Genomic DNA, 19,038 nt, shown 5'->3' with positions numbered 1-19,038 from the left:
TTCCTGTCTTCCGGTGTTGTTGTATGCTTACCGCAACTGGGATATACTCCATACTTCGCACACTATCCCAACTAACCAAAATATGTGTGAGAAAACTTATGTATCACAACCTAAATAAGATGAAAGTGCCCAACAGATGCCACATATATTTTCCTCGACCAAAAATTTGTTCAACGATCAACCCCTCCCACTTGATATTTTGTTGTGTGTGATGGTTGTGTAGCTCACTATAAGGTATACAAGTTGTGAAAGTTGAATCCACTACACCCAATAACACCAGCCACCATATTCTTCATATAGGGAAATTTACACGATGTAATAATAATTTTATCAGTCAAAAACACGTTAACTTTTAGAAAAAAATTTGAAGACTATCAGAAACATCTGTATCTTCATACCATAACACAGTTGTAAACATGATTTAATAGTTCCTGTATTATTTTAAGGTTACTCTATTTTTTTAATGTACATTTTCATGTACAGTGTCAAATGATGTAAAATAATTGCAAATCAACTTAAAGAAATTAGTACAAAGTAGTGTAGAAATATATGTACTAGATACCATAATTATTGGCTGGATTCGGGAGCAACTAAAATACAGCCCTTAGTAATTGAATTCTGTTCAGTAGTTGATGTTATTGTTTCTGTGAACAGGTACATTTATACAGTTGAAAGTTTCTGTCTGTCATCTTGAATTTAGTTGAACTTTTACCTGTAGGTGATGTGTATTGATAATGTGGTTGTACACTGTACATACATGTAGCAATCCCTGACTTTTGTTTGCTGAACCTCTGTATCATAGTCTTTGTAGATCCACGGATGGACACTGAAATAAGGTCATTGTCTTGTATGACTGCATGCTTAATTAAGTAAGATGTGATGATACTGATGCAGGTGAAGGTCAAGAAAATAATAGAAACCCAAGGTATTGAAATTAATGCTGAATGATACTATTAAATTCAACATACAGAAAATTATGAATGCTTTCGACAGATATTTAAACAAAGATGTTATATCCATGTGCAGGATTGGCATTGTACATGTACATGTAAACCATAGACCCTCCACCCATGTGTAAACATTTCACCTAAATTATGTATATTATGAATGTAAATTTAAAACAAATTTTATGTGTGAAAAATACTTAGAATGCATATTGTTGTCTAATTGTAGAAATGCTTTATCTCATATTTGAGAATGTCAACGCATAACCTAGCTATTGAAAAGAGTAGAGAACTAGGTATACCACCTGAGCAAAGAATTTGTCCATTTGGGTGCAGATACATGTATGTATAGGATGAGTACGACATGTATTTTATACTAGTATACCCTAAATATCAACAGGTCAGAACTAAGTTTGTTCCTAAATTTTATTTCTCACCTGCATATGATCTGAAATGTATTTTGTTAATGCAGTCAACAAACACCTTCACTCTTCAAAAACAAAACATTGTAAAATTTACATTCTTTGGCATGAAAATACATGTATGTAAACAGCTTTTTGAAGAAAATCTCTCTACATAAGATGATTTTTCTATTTACTCTATGTTGAACATACTTTTGTAACCATGAATCATTATTAACATTACATTATAATGATACTATCGAATTCTTTGGTATATCAAATTATTTGGTATATATTTTGAATTTATGAACTAAACTGAAGGCAACTTACAAAGGAGATTAATTTATGCCATATGGCTTTAACATGTATACATTTTTATATACATGTACATGTACTGTAGCAATGAATTTATGTAATGACAGTCTGAATAGCACATACATTTGTACATGAACTGTAGCAGTGAATTTGTACATTTGTACATGTACTATAGCAATGAATTTATGTAATGACAGTCTGAATAGTACATGTACAGTCAGTTTGTTTAGGATTGAAAATTGTCAGACCAGGTTAATATTTGATGGATGACCATTCATTCATTCATTATGATTTCTTTAGAATGATAAAACTGCTGAATGAAACTTTTAATCTAGCTGTGTAAAAAAATAGTAATATTTTGTAATAACCCCCCCCCCCCCCCCCCCCCGAAAATCTGTTGTATTCTTTCTATTGTGAAATAAGCAAGTTAATAGTTTCATTTTATACACGAAGGAAATCTCTTTATTAAACCTGTCCTCAGGGTTAATTATTCAGTAAGTAAATGCTGTCACCTAACAAATACCTACATTTTTTGTAGTTTGTTTATTGGTCGTATTCTTTTCATGATGTTTATGACAAGTCATACTGCTTCTCTGATCAGGATATTTTCAATAAACAGACTTGCCAGAATCATTTCACAAATATTCTGAAGTCATCATATCTGTGTATCAATCTTAAAATCATCATACCCAGTGTACATATGTATGGCACTTAATTCATGCCAACAGTTGAACTCGTCAAATGACAAGTCAGGACCATCAATTAACATGTCAGAACCATCAATTGATAAGTCAGGACTGCCAATTGATAAGTCAAGACCGTCAAATGACAAGTCAGGACCGTCAAATGACAAGTCAGGACCGTCAAATGACAAGTCAGGACCGTCAAATGACAAGTCAGGACCGTCAATTGATTAGTTGGGACCGTCAATTGACAAGTCAGGACTGTCAGTTGACAAGTCAGGACTATCAAATGACAAGCCAGGGTCGTCAAATGATAAGTCAGGACCGTCAGTTGACATAGTCAGGACCGTCAAATGACAAGTCAGAACTGCCAATTGACAAGTCAGGACCGTTAATTGACAAAGTCAGGACCATCAATTGACAAGTCAGGACCCTCAGTTGACAAGTCAGAACTGCCAATTGACAAGTCAGGACCGTCAAATGATTAGTCAGGACCGTCAATTGACAAGTCAGGACTATCAAATGACAAGTCAACCATCCTAATGGGTGCTAAGAACTTCAACTATGGACACCAGTTTGGTAGTAGTACAGATTGATTCATCTTCAAGAGTCTGACTATCAATCGTGCATTTCCATTCATTAATTGAGGACATTGACTAATCATTTGACGGTCCTGACTTATCATTTAATGGTCCTGACTTGTCATTTGATGGTCCTGTTTAATCAGTTGAGAAATTCGACTTTTGGCGTGAATTAAGCGTCATATCCAATGTATCAATTTTGAAGTCATGATACCCAATCTTGACATCATCATACCAATGTAACATAATTTTGAATCAAATACTTGAACACAGTCACTCTTTTGTAAGACACTAGAAAAATTATAGCATGTGGCAATTATACCATTGTGGTGAATGTACTTTACCTGTGCATCAGAGATATGACATTGAATGTGATAACTGATATCAAACATTCTTGAATAGCACACTGTAATGCAATGATAAAAATGGAAGCCATTTTATTGACATTGGGTGTAAAATTCACTTTAAAGTAGTGAAATTTCTTTCAATGTTATAAAACTTATTGGTACGTACTTATTATGTACAGTACAGTATCTATATACATGTACAGGGTCTGTGAAATTGAATACATAACTTATGATGATCTTGATATCCACAGTTACCTCAAGGTATAATTACAACCCCCTTTCAGTATGGTCTTGGGTGTCCCTGCTGCAGCCACCAAAATTAACTAAATTAGTTAACAGGCTGAGGGTACAATGTACATGTATGTGTACTTCTTTAGAAGTCCATTTTGTGTATGAAGTACAAAGAATTGTATTATTTGAGTTGGATAGCCAAGTGTTTGATGTACATTTTGTATAACACCTGAAAACAGTTCTCTGGTACCTTTCTTCTCTCACATTACATGTAATATATTACAATGAAAATGACGGGTACATCTACATTTGTACATTGTACTTGTGTCTGCAACACATTCTACAGTTGCACAAATTGGAAACAATTGACAAATTTGTGCCAAGGTATACATGTACCAGCTAAATGATAAAAAATGGCAGTTTTACCATTTGAAACATCAACAATGTCCCCATATGTATTAATATGAGCAAGGAGGATTATTTTTAGGATTGCAATTTAATGAACTAAAATCTAAAATAACATACAATTACAGTTAATGCTTTCCTTTCATTAATTGCATGTACGTCATTTTCAGTTATTTTATTGGGAAAATATTGAATTTTATTGTGCTCATAATGAAACACAGTCAGCCCTCACATTTATTCAACATTTCAGTTTTTATATTGATAATAATTTCATTTTCTAACAAAGGCTACATGTACAATGTATATGTACGTATACATAATTCAGTTTTAGAGCATGTCACTGAGACTTGTCAGATAAGAATACAGGGTAACCTGGGTTTGAAAACATTAAGCAGGATAGCAAAAGTACATTGTAAAGAATGGCACCACTGCCATTTTTAAATTAAAAAAAGGAAAAAAGAAATGAAGAGAAGAGTTCCCTCCAAGATGATACTAGTATAACTTTGAATACATGAGAATGTCAGTGATTTGTTTGTTTGTGCTTAATTTTCAATGAAAAGTTAGCCACAGTTACCGTCAATTTTGCAAATACATGTAGTAGTATATATATGACAAAGCATGTACAGTATACACAATACTTGTACATATTTGAAATGGAATATTGACCAAAAGCTTTTCATGACAGGTCAATAATTTGGTCAAGTTGCTAGGGTTGGGGATATACATGTACATGTATTGTTGGAGAGTGAGTGGTTATAACGGATGTGATGTTTACAAATTACTTATTACTTTGTGTTTTATGTACTTTTTAAAGATATTTTTATGGCTCCATGAAAAACAGCCACTACTTTGTAGAAAGCTGATTGGATTCCAATAAAGAATAAGAATAAATAAGAATAAGAACTTCAACTAATGTACCTACATGTATCGATAAAGTGGCGATGTTATCTCCGATTATCAGTTCCATGTTCAATTTTACCCTGAAAACATGTTTAGTTTGTAGTTTGACATTGTAAACTGATACATCATATGACTACGATGAATGTATGAATTTTCCAATATGGCAGCCATGACGTCACAAACCATCGCAAGTTTTTGAAGTCCTCAATAGGGAAGTATAGTAAGTCTCGTGTATCACAAAATTTCGGACTAACACGATGTCTGCAGGTAGCTGTACACAAACTTTTCATGTTTCGAAAGTCTAATTTATCTGTGGACATTTAGATTGAAATAATTTCAGTTTACCTAAGAATAATAATCAAAAACACTGCTTTAATAGACTTAGAGTTTCTTATAGGTGCTAATATTTTGAAGTAATAAATTGGCCTTCAACTTTCCTTTGGCCACATGTACATGTACTACTTGTTTGATATTATGATGTACATGTACTTTGATTTTATCATTAAGTTACTCAGGAATATAATTATTTTGTTGTGCACATTTATGCTAATGAGGCAATATCCTATCAACAAATCCTGGGGAGAACACTGAGTTCTGGTTGTAATTTCAAACGACCCACTTTACAAACATCGTCATATTTGATCGGGATGTCCACTAGGTCATCGGACATAAGGCGGAATAATGAAATTATGGTTGAACATGTGATTTCGTGATTTTTGTAGCCACGGCGAGGTAAAATTACTAAATAGTCGATTTTATTGCTAATATTTCACCACATGGTGCGTCAATTCTTTAGTTACCAGCATTTCTGGTAAGCCCAGGTTTTACAGCTGGCTCTTTGCAGTACGGAGAAGAAAGGGACAACTTACTCCATATGCAAGCAGGACTACACAAGCTATAACTCAAATGGTCAATTGCCCAGAGTGGAGTACAGATACATGTACAGTTGTATACACATTAAACTCAAATGGTCTACACGTAGCTAATGCCTCCAACAAATATAGGTCACTCCTAGCATGTACTGTTGTACAGGTCTTGTCATAACAAATACTTTGAACTTTCCTGACAATGATTAATTTGTATTATTTTGATTGATCCCTATGTGGTCAGAATTTTGAAAACAATATGGCTACAAATATATTTTAATATATAAATGTACTGATTTACATAAATTTACATACATGTATGTGTTAGTCTCTTGTATTTGATAAATCAGAAATTCACTGATTCAGTACATGTACATTGTACACTGTAGGATTTGACACAGCTTTAAATTTATAATATATATGTATTTGATAATCCACATCTACATTGTAGCATTCACTAAGTTAATAATTTTGACATCTTATTCATAGAATCTTACTCCTGTTATCATAGAGGGACTATTGTAGAATATGGTTTCTCATGTTTAGAACTATCAACATGGCTGTATGACAGACAGTACATGTAATTGCCAAAGTTATTCTGTGGTTGGTTGTTTGACCACACACCCTCAAAATGTTTTTTTGTGTATTACTATACATATACACATGTAACATGTACACACATTTGTTGTATATTAGATACCCTTATTTTAATTCACTAGCCATAACACTTTACATGACATTATAATATAAATAATAAAAATAGTGGTGTCAGTTTAAAACATTACGTCATGAATTTTCTCATTGTATGTGTCCTCTCAAAAATTATCATCAACAGAGAAAATACTGTTGTCTTTTCATTTTGATCCTGAAAGTTGACTCATTGCTGCTCATCAGGGAACCCAGAGAGTGAAGTATCATTTATGATGTTGACTATACTAGAATCCAGTTCAGTACATGTACTTGTTATATGATACATGTTTTAGTATTATTTATACATAACTAGACTAGTATAGCCAGTCTACAGACTTTTCATTCACAACATTCTCCTACAAATGTTATGTATGTGTTCTTTGTGTACATGTATGTGTCAAAGCCTGTAGACAGACAACACAAACTGAGAAAGAAAAATTGGATTATTTATCCCATTGACAGTGTAGGGTAGAAACCACCACTACATGTACCAGCCTTGAAGTTAAAAAAGCATTGGAAAATAATGAATGCACCATTCTTGGTTTGTATAAAAGAACCAGAAATGATGACAACAATAAAACTTAAGCAAATATGTGATTGCAGAACTATCCAAAATATTATGGTTGTACTGAAGTTCAAAGGTGAAATGACTATGTTAAATTATATTTTGGTTTTGTATTGATAGATAAAAGACATGACAGGTAATTTGCATAAACTTTAGGTATAAAATACAGTCATGTACACAACTGTTTTAGTCCATTGACTGATTATTACACAGTACAGAGATAGACAGTGGGTGAACACACACAAACACTGAAACAGGGAATTACTGAAATAATTAGTATACTCTTGTAACAAAATGGTTTGTTAGACCTTTCACACCACAGGTACTCGAATCAATGTGTAGAAAAAAATAGTCTTATTTACATACATTTTTTTTTTTTTAAATCATACACATTGATTCGAGTGCCTGTGTTTCACACTGTGTGTATTTGCTGAGGTTACAGAACCTTGATATAAATGTAAGGAGAATTCTGGGAAAACTTGAATACCTGTAGATTGTCACTTCCATTCTGTAATTTTGATCAGATACAAATATACCCCACTAAAATATCTGGGGAACTCTGGTAGTTTTACCTTCTTACCACCAACAGCAAAAATACTTTTAAATAATATGTATCTGTCACAAACATTACATACATGTATGATTTGATAATAACATTTTTATTACTACAGTGCAGGAAGTGGAAAAGACCAGAACAATATCAAAATCAAGTGCACCTTTCAGCAAGCATATCCAACATTGGCATGAAACACAGGTTTATGTTTTATGATTAAAGTTTCAAATTTAATTTGTATTTGACCATATGTTATGGTTTCATCAAATTCTTGACCTTTGACCCAAAGCTATATAATATCCTATAAACTAAATAAATACTATACTGATCATCAATATTTAGTGTAACTTTTTAGATCATATTTCAAGCACTGTATTGTTCATGAGTTGTCATCAATGATAGATTATTAACATGTTCTGTACACTACATGTACATGTTTTTGTACAAATGAATATTTCAATGTTATACAGAAATACTTATTCAAGTTATTGACAAGAAAATCTTTTTTTTTACACTCAATATTGTGTGAAAAAAAAAGTATTTTAAAATCTGTACATTTCTGGCATGTCTTTACATGAAGTTTACCATAGTTCCTGTATTGACACGCTTTTCATTTTTATAACCAAATGATTCATATTTGTGACATTTCATAACAGTTTGCTCAATACAATGAAACAGTTACATGTACATGTGTGTACACTGCATATGTAGCCCGTCAACACAAATTATGTTAAATTCACACACATACATTTAATAATTGTAATGACTCAGTATGAATACAAAAATGTAGTTTCTTTAACCAAGTATCAGGGATAGGGAGGGGAAGAATCAGGTGAAACCATAATATTGGGGAAGGAGGAACTATAGAACATTTCTAGGGAAGTCTGGTAGACTTTACCCATTGTATTTTGTAATATAATTTACATTTGTAATCCTTACAGCAGTGCCTGTACATGTACATGTAGTGGTGTTTCTTGTATCCATTCTTTATAGATATTTAGGTGTGAGAAATCACTGTGTCCATGTATCTAAACAATCTATACAATAACAACTTGACAGAAATGTTTGGAGCGCTAGGTTTTATTTATCTTGACAGTAGAAATACATGTAAATGTATACTGTTAGTGTTTAAAATAGTAAATCAAGGAAATGCAAATACTGGTAATTGAAGAGTTCTCCATAAATTGCACCATAATAGGGGGATGGAAGCATTCGTTATTTCATATAGATTGCCTATACAATGTACATGTACATGTCAGGTACATTAATGTACACAGTTCAAGATGTCTACTGTATTTTGTGAGTAAGGTGTAGTGTAGATATCTTTAGTCCATACTTTAGTCAATGCCCATTGTAATTGCACCATTACCAGTATGTCATATCAGAAGCAGTTGTTCACTACATTTACAAAGATTTATGACCAAACAACACAATGTCATTACTATAGTATAAAGGTAAAATTGGAATGAGAAATGGTGGAAATAATATGCGTACAGCTGTTCTTGCTGTCAAATGGCTGAACTTATTCTGATCCAGGATTTGGACTTTCATTTGAAGAAATTTGCCTACTTTTAGTCCTGTCGACAGTCTCTTCAGAAGAGTTGATTAAAGAGTTCCTTTGTATTGTGGCATGGGAAGGAAAATATTGATGGCACAATACTGACCGTTCAATAACTAATCAAGGAAATTAATAATAGTTAATCTGACTTGTCACTACCATTGAGATAGTTTATCAAATTGATAATGACATACATGTAGTAAGTACCCAAAGGATATATGAATGGATGCATTTAATAAGAAAACAACCTTTCAAACAAAATCTAGTTTACATCTAAATGTCATTTCATCAAGGAGTCAACAATATCAAAAGTTGTTTTCTTCAAGTTCTTATCCATGTCAGAGCTTCATTGTATAGTACATTTGTATTAGATATCCAGTCATTAGCATACAGCATTTTTGTTAGGGGTTGTAATTCAGGTAAAATCTGTCTATTAGTATAGGTACAGGTACATTTTTTGTACTTACATGTAATTCTGCAAGTATTTTTATACAGGCCTTCCCATAGAAAATTATGGTACAATGTGCAATTGTACTGCTCTCCTGTTTTTCATAGCCCTTGAAAAAGATTCTGTGTACAGTCGGGATTCAAATAAAACAGAAGTTTTAACCAGGCTTGGACTTGTAGAAGTATTTTACCGGGCTTCACATAGAAAATTTAATGGTACAGTGTACAGTTATATGTGAAACTATGGCAGTTTTACACCCCCCCCCCCCTCATTACATAGGTTCCCCAGTCTTAGTAAACATCATCATAATTACCTTGTAGCCTCAGGTTAGGTATTGAATTTATGCATTGTCTTGCACACCTGATTTACAAAATGTACACTGTACTGTATATGTAAAACTGATAGAATGAAAGGTGAGGCTCTACATGTACATGTACAGTATGTTGTTGATAGTCAAACTACATTTCACCATACATGTACATGTATTGTAATTTCAGAATCTGAATAGGAAGTGTGTGGTCTAGATTCATGTAACTGATCAGTTTTGAGATCGTTTCAACAAGTATCCAGTCAAAGCAGCGTTCTCCCTACACAGAATAATATAAAGTTATAGTAAATTTGCATAACAACAGAATCTATTGTCATGTAGATCAATGTATAGTATTCAAGAAATCATACATGTACGTGTACATGTATGTATGATGTAGGGTGGAACCCACTACACTATGCCGACCTACATTGTACATTATATGCAATGTACATGTATCTATACATTGTACATTGTACATGTATATTTTTTGCCTTCTTGTATACATTTTAAAAAATTGTGACAAAAGAAATATGTCACACAATGTAGATACATGAATGAATGGATCAATGACTCTCTTCAGCATTGTCAATAAATGGGTACCATATGATACATGTATGTAGTAATAACCTTGTCATGTGTCCAATATTAATAGCTGAATCCTGTACAAAAACTCTGTCCTTGCATTTACATATTTCTGTATCCTCATAAGCATCTACATGTACATGTACAATGTATTAGGATTGTGTCATTCAAGGTATTCATTCTTTGATCATACCTACATCTCTGTGAAATACCAGAAGCAAAATCATATTTTTATTTGGAATATGAAGCTAACACTTTCAGGGCTCGAAATTCGCGGTAGTCCCGCGTCCACAGACTACCAATGTTTGTCTCTGGGCTACCAAATTATGTGAGTGGTAGCCCAATTGGGCTACTAAGTTTTTAATGAAACTGTGACAGCCTGACTCCGACACCTTCCTGGGCCGGGGGCCTCCGAGGTCGCAGTCCTGTGGGACGTGTTCTCGCCAAAATTAGCGTCAAAAATCAGTGCGTCTTTTCCAAATTTGCATCCACACTACATGTATATCAAATGTACACGAAATACATGTACACTGTAGACGTCATTCTTCCGTACATCGTATACACAGCTTGTACTTCCAAAATGTCACAACAAAACATTTATATGCAACAATATTCTGTATAGCGATTTAATGTTATCTTTCTGTACTTTCAATTTTCCATGGTAATCACTCACTGGAAATATGCTCTCTGGCCCGGAGTCGGGGTACAGTACACTCTCGGTACAGCACTGCAGTAACTAAATTCCATCACATGAATGACAGCTTTAACTTTCAACTTGACAGAGACACAGTTGTAATGGTGTTTGATAAGATTTTATGCTGCTGATGAGAACTGTTAACTTGGTATACACCTACAGATTCGTTTATTCTTGAACGATGCCTAAAACATTCCGTGTGTAAACCACGCTCACGCAACCCCGGAGAGCATGCAGTGGTGAATGGTAAATTCACGTAATGCATTCGATCTAGTAGTAGTAGCAAAGCTCAAAAGAAAGTTGAAGTTTTAGTGAGAATGAAATGGTGACATGATGATTTGAATTTATCTGAGTGATGTTTACAGCATGGACCGTATGCCGATGTGGTCTTGGACTCTGTTTGTCTTCGCCCATGAATGGAAGGGGCTTTGCCGTAATGGCCATCATGTATTGATACAAATCCTATATAGTTACATATATACACAAATACCATTAATTTAGGAATGCATGCATATGGGCTACCAGTCACTGCTCTCGGGCTACCAAATTTAAATGATGGTAGCCCACCTGGGCTACCAAGAAAAAAAATGAATTTCGAGCCCTGACTTTTGACCTTCTCTTGAATGATAGAGAGAAAAAAAGTGACAACATTTTATTTAATCATTTATTCACAAAGGTCAATATTTACTTTTTTTTGTACAGATCACTGATTCAGAATGACTTCAGTGACTCCAAGTCAGATCTGCTTGGCATCTGTCTATTTGCATTAACGTTACAGAAATTGTAGTGTAGGTTTCCAATTAAACATTGGAATGAAGAAAGCACAAACAAATCCCAAACAGCCCCAAATCAAAACGAACAGTACAGTTATTGCAGCTATTAAACTTACTTGCATGTTACTGAGCTGCTAACTTTGTCGTAAGTGAAATGTTCACCAACCAATTTTAGCCATGAAGATAGAAATTGACCCTTACCAGCACTAAGGCATTTTCTTTTCATACTTCTACTAATTTCACTTAAATTTATGTGCGCAGCAGCCATGTCAACTTCCGTATCATGCGACATGGTATACGTACAAATGAAGCGTTATGTATAAAGTATAATGATGTATGTTGTACATATGTCAGGTCATGCTTGGCATACATGTACAAGCTGCGTAGGTGTCTAGACGTAGACAGTGCATCACCAAAATGTTTACAAACATACATGTAAGTTTCACTCGCATCAAACTCAAAACAGAAGTAAAATCAGTCACACCATCTTGCATTGATTATGTTTCATTCTTGATGCTTGGATATACATACATGTAAGGTTGCGCAAAACCTGAAATTTAACTGTGAGAGCAGATGGAGACCTTTCGCAAGTAGTGTGCAAATAAGCCTTAGTGGGAAGACTGGTCTGTATTATTATATAACAATTTTGTCATCGTTTGATTTAAAGTTATTAGTAGTGTATAGAATAACTACAATGTACTTATCCAAAACGGAACTTGAGCACCACAAATTTCGTCGGTTGGGTGGCCCAGCAATTCGACTTCATATTTCCTTACTCGCATCAAGAATATATTCACAATTTCACCATTCATTTCTTTCTTGAGGTTTCAATTGTGATAGAGAGTTCTTCTCGGGTTTCTTTTGTACCTTTTCTCTGTCTTCTTTGCCTCCCACCGATATACATTTTGTAGCTGAGGACCGTACATTGTAATTGCTGATTTCCATCCTAGCGTCCATAGACCTCCATGTAATAAAGTTTACTTCCAGCCCACCACAAGAGCCTCCAGCTTTGCTTTCTAGTCAAAATGTCAGTGACCATAGAATATGACAAATTTACTTTTATCGTGTTTTTATTGAAAAGTATGATTAACATTGCGATAGTTATATCATCAATGGAGTTAAAACAATTTTACTAAAGTACAAACCCTTTGGTGTGTATAAATTCAGTATTCCTTTAAATTAATGGTACAATGACCGTGTGACTGCACCCAGATACAAATGTACCTGTACACGTAGGGGGTACTTTTGCAGGTTGCTCACCTTGAAAGAACATCATGCACTTCCTCTAGTAGGGAACATTTAAGCTGTGAATATACCCTTCAATTATGTTGGAATAGTATGGTGGCAGTCAAACAAATATGGTTCAGTAGTAACTGTACATGTAACTGTACACCACCACCACAGCCAACTAGCTGATAAACTGTCTGTCAGGGACCTGACTAAAACTTAAAGGAAGTACAAGTTACATTTGTACATGTAGGAGTGAAAGACATAGATCTACCCCTCAGCCAAATACATTACTCACTACATGATGTCCATAGTACATACTAACAATCAAAATTGGTAGTCATAGAAGATCTTAGAATTATTGAAGTATATGGATTTCCATCTCATACAAAATGTACATGGCATTCCGTTGTGTTGGTGATGTACATACATGATGTGCAAATCAATTTCAGCATGCCTTTATTTTCACCATATTTCAAAAATAAAGGTTTCAAATCAACAACACAATCTTGTACCATATGGAGCAAGGTAATACATCATATAGGGGACATTATGCTACCATTAAAAGACATTTTGAATAATGAAAACAAATAATGTTTTATTTAGCCTTTAATAGTCTACATGTGTGTATATTGTTGCTAGGCTTTCTGATGTTATACACTTCCCTCCAATTCTGTCTTGTTCTCTTAGACTGATGTATTGTATTTCAAACATCCACAGTGACACACTTTTCATCCAATATTGTGTTTGTTATTTTAGAGTGAATAATATTTGCAATGAGAATAGAAACACAAATGAAAAGACAGGGCAGAAGAAGGCATGAATAAATAATCTTTCTTGATATTCATCAATAATTCATATGTATTTCCCCACCCCCACCCTCCTCCTGTAAAGTAGATTGTAATTATGTTTTCATAACTAATCTTATACCTCTGGAAAAAATAACTATGAGATTTTAAACATGCTATAGTTTTATGTACATGCACTGTGTATATCAAAACAAGAGAATAGTCTATTGCTTGTTGCAACATAAAAATTGACTGTGATACATGTATGATATGGCAATGTTACGACAGGAGAACAATATGTACATGGAAATAAATAATAAAACCATCAAACAATTTTGTCGAAAATTAATGAAACATAACATGTTATGAATATAATTAGCACAGCTGAGCTGATAAGGTTCAGTAGTGCTATAGGCAGGTATGTGTGTGTGTGTATGTAAGTTTGGTACCTGGGAGACATGTGCAGGTTGACAGGTTCAGTACTACAATTGTACATTTTTTTGTGTACATGTAACTTTGTTGGTTTGTGCATAGGAGACATGTACATGTAACTTAGTTATTATACAATGTAGGTCAGGCTATTAAAGTAAGAATGTATACAGGAGTCATTTATTCACTCACTCACTCACTCACTCACTCACTCACTCACTCACTCACTCACTCACTCACTCTCAATATTTTTGGGCATCAGGTTCACTCAGTCTCAATCTTTTTGAGGTGCTTGTATTTGAGATGTTTACACTCAGCTGTGACAGGTTCAGTAACAACCTGTTTTGGTAAGATACATTTGAGACATGTATCACATTAGACTACATTTTGTAATTTTTCATTTTCAGTGTCAGCATTTTTGAGTTATAACATTTGAGACTACAGATTAGGCCTGTCAGATCTTGTTCATTTTGTACACAGTTTGTTCCAATGATAATGAGACAGCATCAGTTTGAGAACACTAACAACCTTGGTTAGGTATATTTCAAATGTTTGAGCCATCTTTTTAGATCAACTCGGTAACATTGCGATAAGCATGACTTTTCTCACAGTATCACTGGCAAAACATCAGAGTGTGGCTGCTGCTTTAACTTACATGTGATCTTACTTCCCTGACAATTTTGACAGCATGATCATGATTAATACTATGTACATGTATATTTGTTTGTACTTTCAGAATCTGATGTTAAATTATTGCAGCTTATTAATTTACATGTAAAATAAAACCTCCCTTTGGATTTGAACTGATTCGATAGTGAAATCTTCTACAAGTAGAATGTAGAAGTATTACTATTATTATAATTCATATATTAATCCTCAAAGGATACATACATATATGTACATGTAGTGTACAGCTCACAAAACAATAAATAAAAACAATTTACAGAAAAGACCCTGAAAACGGCAAGCTACACAAATATACATGTAGCATCAATTTAACAATCTGACAGCTGACAGGACAAAACTCTTTCTGTATGGCATCAATACATGCATACATGTACATGTATAGTGTTTGTATTTGCATTGCAATGCAATACTGAAAGCAATAACAGAAAAACAAAAGAGAAATATGAAATTTGTAGGTAAAAATAAAACCAAAAGTGACCTCAGAGCATGATATTATCCAAATAAAGTAGGATTTGCTATGAGTTAATACTGGCAATTAAACTTTGTAGTGGTTATCCATGTGGATTCATTGTGCAGTGATAGAAAACTAGAGAAGAGATATGTCAAAGTTTGTAGAAAAATATAAATGTATCAGCAAAAGGGAGTTTATTGGATGTTTTATACAGTGGGATAAGCTGTACATTTACATTTACATGTAGTACTGGCAGAAAAAAACCACTGTGTGATAAATCTCATGTGATCAGATGATGAAAACTGAAGTAGACAGAATTCAGGTCCTTTAAAGAGTGAAAGGAAACAGTTTATATTGTGTGGATAACTGTTGTTATCTTAGACAGCGTGAATAATTGACATGATGTGCATGAACTAACCTATTCATATGTATCATCTCCTTGTATTGTTGTCATACTTCTGTTGTGTCTAGAACTTCTGACAACACTATTGTTTACATGACAATTCATTGGATACAAATTTCCAATTGATCCTCCTCCTATTTCATAGTTTAGTGAACAACAACACTATTGTTTTCCAAATGTTGTAATCCCACCAACAAAAACAGAACAATACATGTACATGTACAAATGTATGTCTGTCAAATGTTTCTCATAGTACACTGTACATTTTGTACCGGGTATACTTTTAAAAATAGCCTGAAGCAGTGTGTCCTCAACAAATTGTGGTGGTCAAAAGAAATGAAAAAAATGTATAAATTTCTGGAGTCACCACATTTTAAAAGATAGGGGAACATCAACTTGTTGAGTGTCACAAGAAATAGCTGTGTCAATGGCACATCAAATTAATTGAATTGCTTAGAGGACACACTGGTAAGAAGATACATTGTAGCATTATTTATAGACAGTGAATGGGTAGACTGTTAATAACACTTTAACACTACTGTACATGTACATGTACCATTACCTTATTACGTAGTTCTCTCTGCATGCCAAGGTTTAAATTGATTCTCTTTGGGTATTGTTTAACTTTTCTACAGAGGAAACTGTACATTTTACCTGCTATCATTGTATGTTATGACTTGGTTCACAAACCTTCAGAGAGTCACTGAAGCCTATCATTACTCAGACAATGCCTCAATATTTGTCACTAAAACTCTTTTAGCTTGCACAGAACATGTATGTATTGTACTTTGAGAAGGTCATGACAGAGAATGTAGAATGTAGTTAATAGGATTGACTTGCACAGTGGTGGAGTGATATATTGGGAATAATGTACTCGGCTCTTGACATGAAGTGAAAAACTACTTACAATTGTCTTGGTATTTGGTAGGGATATTGATGCATGTATGATCTGATCTTTGACATACAAATTAAGTACACATGTATAAATACATGTGTAGAGTTATTTTTGGTCAAAAAAACTACTTTGCTGATTCATTTATAATTTTGTTCAATAATGTTCTTAGGCTAGGGATGTCTCAGTAACAGCTAGAACAAGTCTTGATCACCTTATCTTTAAGGTACAAATGACATGTATGTTTAAAATATGCAATTTGATATAAAAAAAACTTCAGGAAAGACTCAGAAAATCTACAAATGTAAGTTATTGTACTGTATCTGGCAAATGCCAATGTACAGTAGGTTTGGTAAGTGGGGGTGATGTTCCTTGTCATGGCTAAATGATAAATTATTCATGGCGAGATGATCTGATCAGTGTCATCATTTGCAATTTAGAGTGCCAACTGGGGTACAATGTACAAAATGTACATGTAATTCAATATTGTTTAGTAATAAATGAATCATTTAAGAAAGACCAACGTGAAATTCCCCTCACCAAAATAAATGACACAGTCGTCGAGAGAATCACTGTTCAGAAACTTCTCGGGGTAATGATAAATAATACTCTTTCATGGTCAGATCATGTTGATTATATACAGTAAAGCATCTAAACGGTTGTATTTTCTTACTCTACTCAAGAGATCAGGATTGAGTACTAAGCACTTATTGCTGTACTATACCTCAATTATACGACCAGTTGTAGAATACGCATGTCCACTGTGGCATAATGCACTTACAAGTGATCAAGCACAACAAATTGAGATGGTACAAAAAAGAGCATTCCGGATCATTTTTCCTCAGACATATCCGGAATGTGTCCCTACCAATATCAAAACTCTAACACAGAGGAGAGATACAATATGCCAATCATTTTTTGGGAAAATATGTATTAGTAATGACAAATTAAATTACTTGATCAATCCAACCTCAACAAGGAAGACCCGTCACTCAAAAAAATATAGTATTCCTAGATGTAGAACCGAACGATTCAAAAACAGTTTCATACCATACGCTTTGTACAATTACCAATGATGGCTTGACAGAATGTTTTGAGCTTGTATAGACCTTTTTAAGAGTAATCAGTATTTTTTTATGTCTTACCTTTCTTTAGCTTTTTAACATTTCATTAGGAATCATTCTTAAACATTTTAGCCTTGCTGTCTGTACTCTTTTAGTCTGTGTTTTCCTGTGTATTTGCGATTTTAAATTGTATGATTTCAACCACCACTTTGTGTTTGGTTGCAAAATAAAGATGATAATAATAAATTGTAAAAATATATAACTGCATCTTTATCTCTCATCTTCACATGATCACCTGTACACTCACAATCACATTCAGGCCACAGTGATTGGTTGTCAGGGTAATTATAGTAGACAAGTGAATAAGGAATGGAAAAAAGGAAAACATACTGGAGATGAAAACTTGTAGTAATATCACAACATTCACATCAACAGGTGGTTGTGTTTATGACTCACTTTCAGGTCATGGCTTATACAATGTACCTCACATTGTACATGTAACTTGTTGCCTTAATCTCATGGAACAAATATACTTGATGCAATTGTCATGTAGATGTTTGATAGATAAAAAGTAAACAAACAAAAAATACAGATGATGTAGACAAGAACTTCTGATCTGAAGTGTTGAAATTGGAATCTTCATAGCAACAGTTGGTCCAATGTCAGATGCTCACTTCAAGTGTACTGAGAGTGACGTTATAAGAATGTAAGAATCAAGGTTGGTTGTGGTTAATTCACTGAGTGTACTTTTCTGTTATCATCACTTCCAATTTGGAAATTTTTTTGGGGGGGGAAAAAAAGATGCTGAATAATAAAGTTGCTTGAAAAAAAAAATTTCGGATATAAGTGGGTGATGGAAAAAAAAAAGATGGACCATTTTGCCACTAGGAAAGAAATTCTTGACAGGGTCATGACACACAAGTTCGAGTGTACTGTTCAACCTGCTACATTGTAGTACCTCTCCAACCAGGACACTTGTCAAATCATGACAAACTTTTCAAACACATGTCAGGCACCGGTCAGTTTCTTCTCTTTGGCCTGTGGTGCATATATATACAATGTATGTTCTTGTCTTTGTTTCTTTCATAAATTTTTTAATATTACTTCATGTAAGAGTTCAAACATAACTATACATAAAATTGTACATATATTGTATACATGTACATGTATTACCTGGCTACCACACTTACACAACGTCGAACATACCATGTAAATGTTTGGCAGTTTCACAATCAGTGCTTCACTTATCTT

At 33.8% G+C, this 19,038-nt stretch overlaps 1 protein-coding gene across 1 annotated transcript in view; it reads left to right on the top strand.

The window, feature by feature from the left end:
- Positions 1–19,038, top strand: part of LOC144439475 (stromal interaction molecule 2-like) — a 115,547-nt gene that overhangs the window by 489 nt on the left and 96,020 nt on the right. The gene's annotated exons all lie outside the window — the stretch shown is intronic.

The sequence above is a fragment of the Glandiceps talaboti genome, chromosome 8 (assembly GCF_964340395.1).
Source record: "Glandiceps talaboti chromosome 8, keGlaTala1.1, whole genome shotgun sequence".
Lineage (NCBI taxonomy): Eukaryota > Metazoa > Hemichordata > Enteropneusta > Spengelidae > Glandiceps > Glandiceps talaboti.
This window is presented reverse-complemented; position numbering and strand designations above follow the sequence as displayed.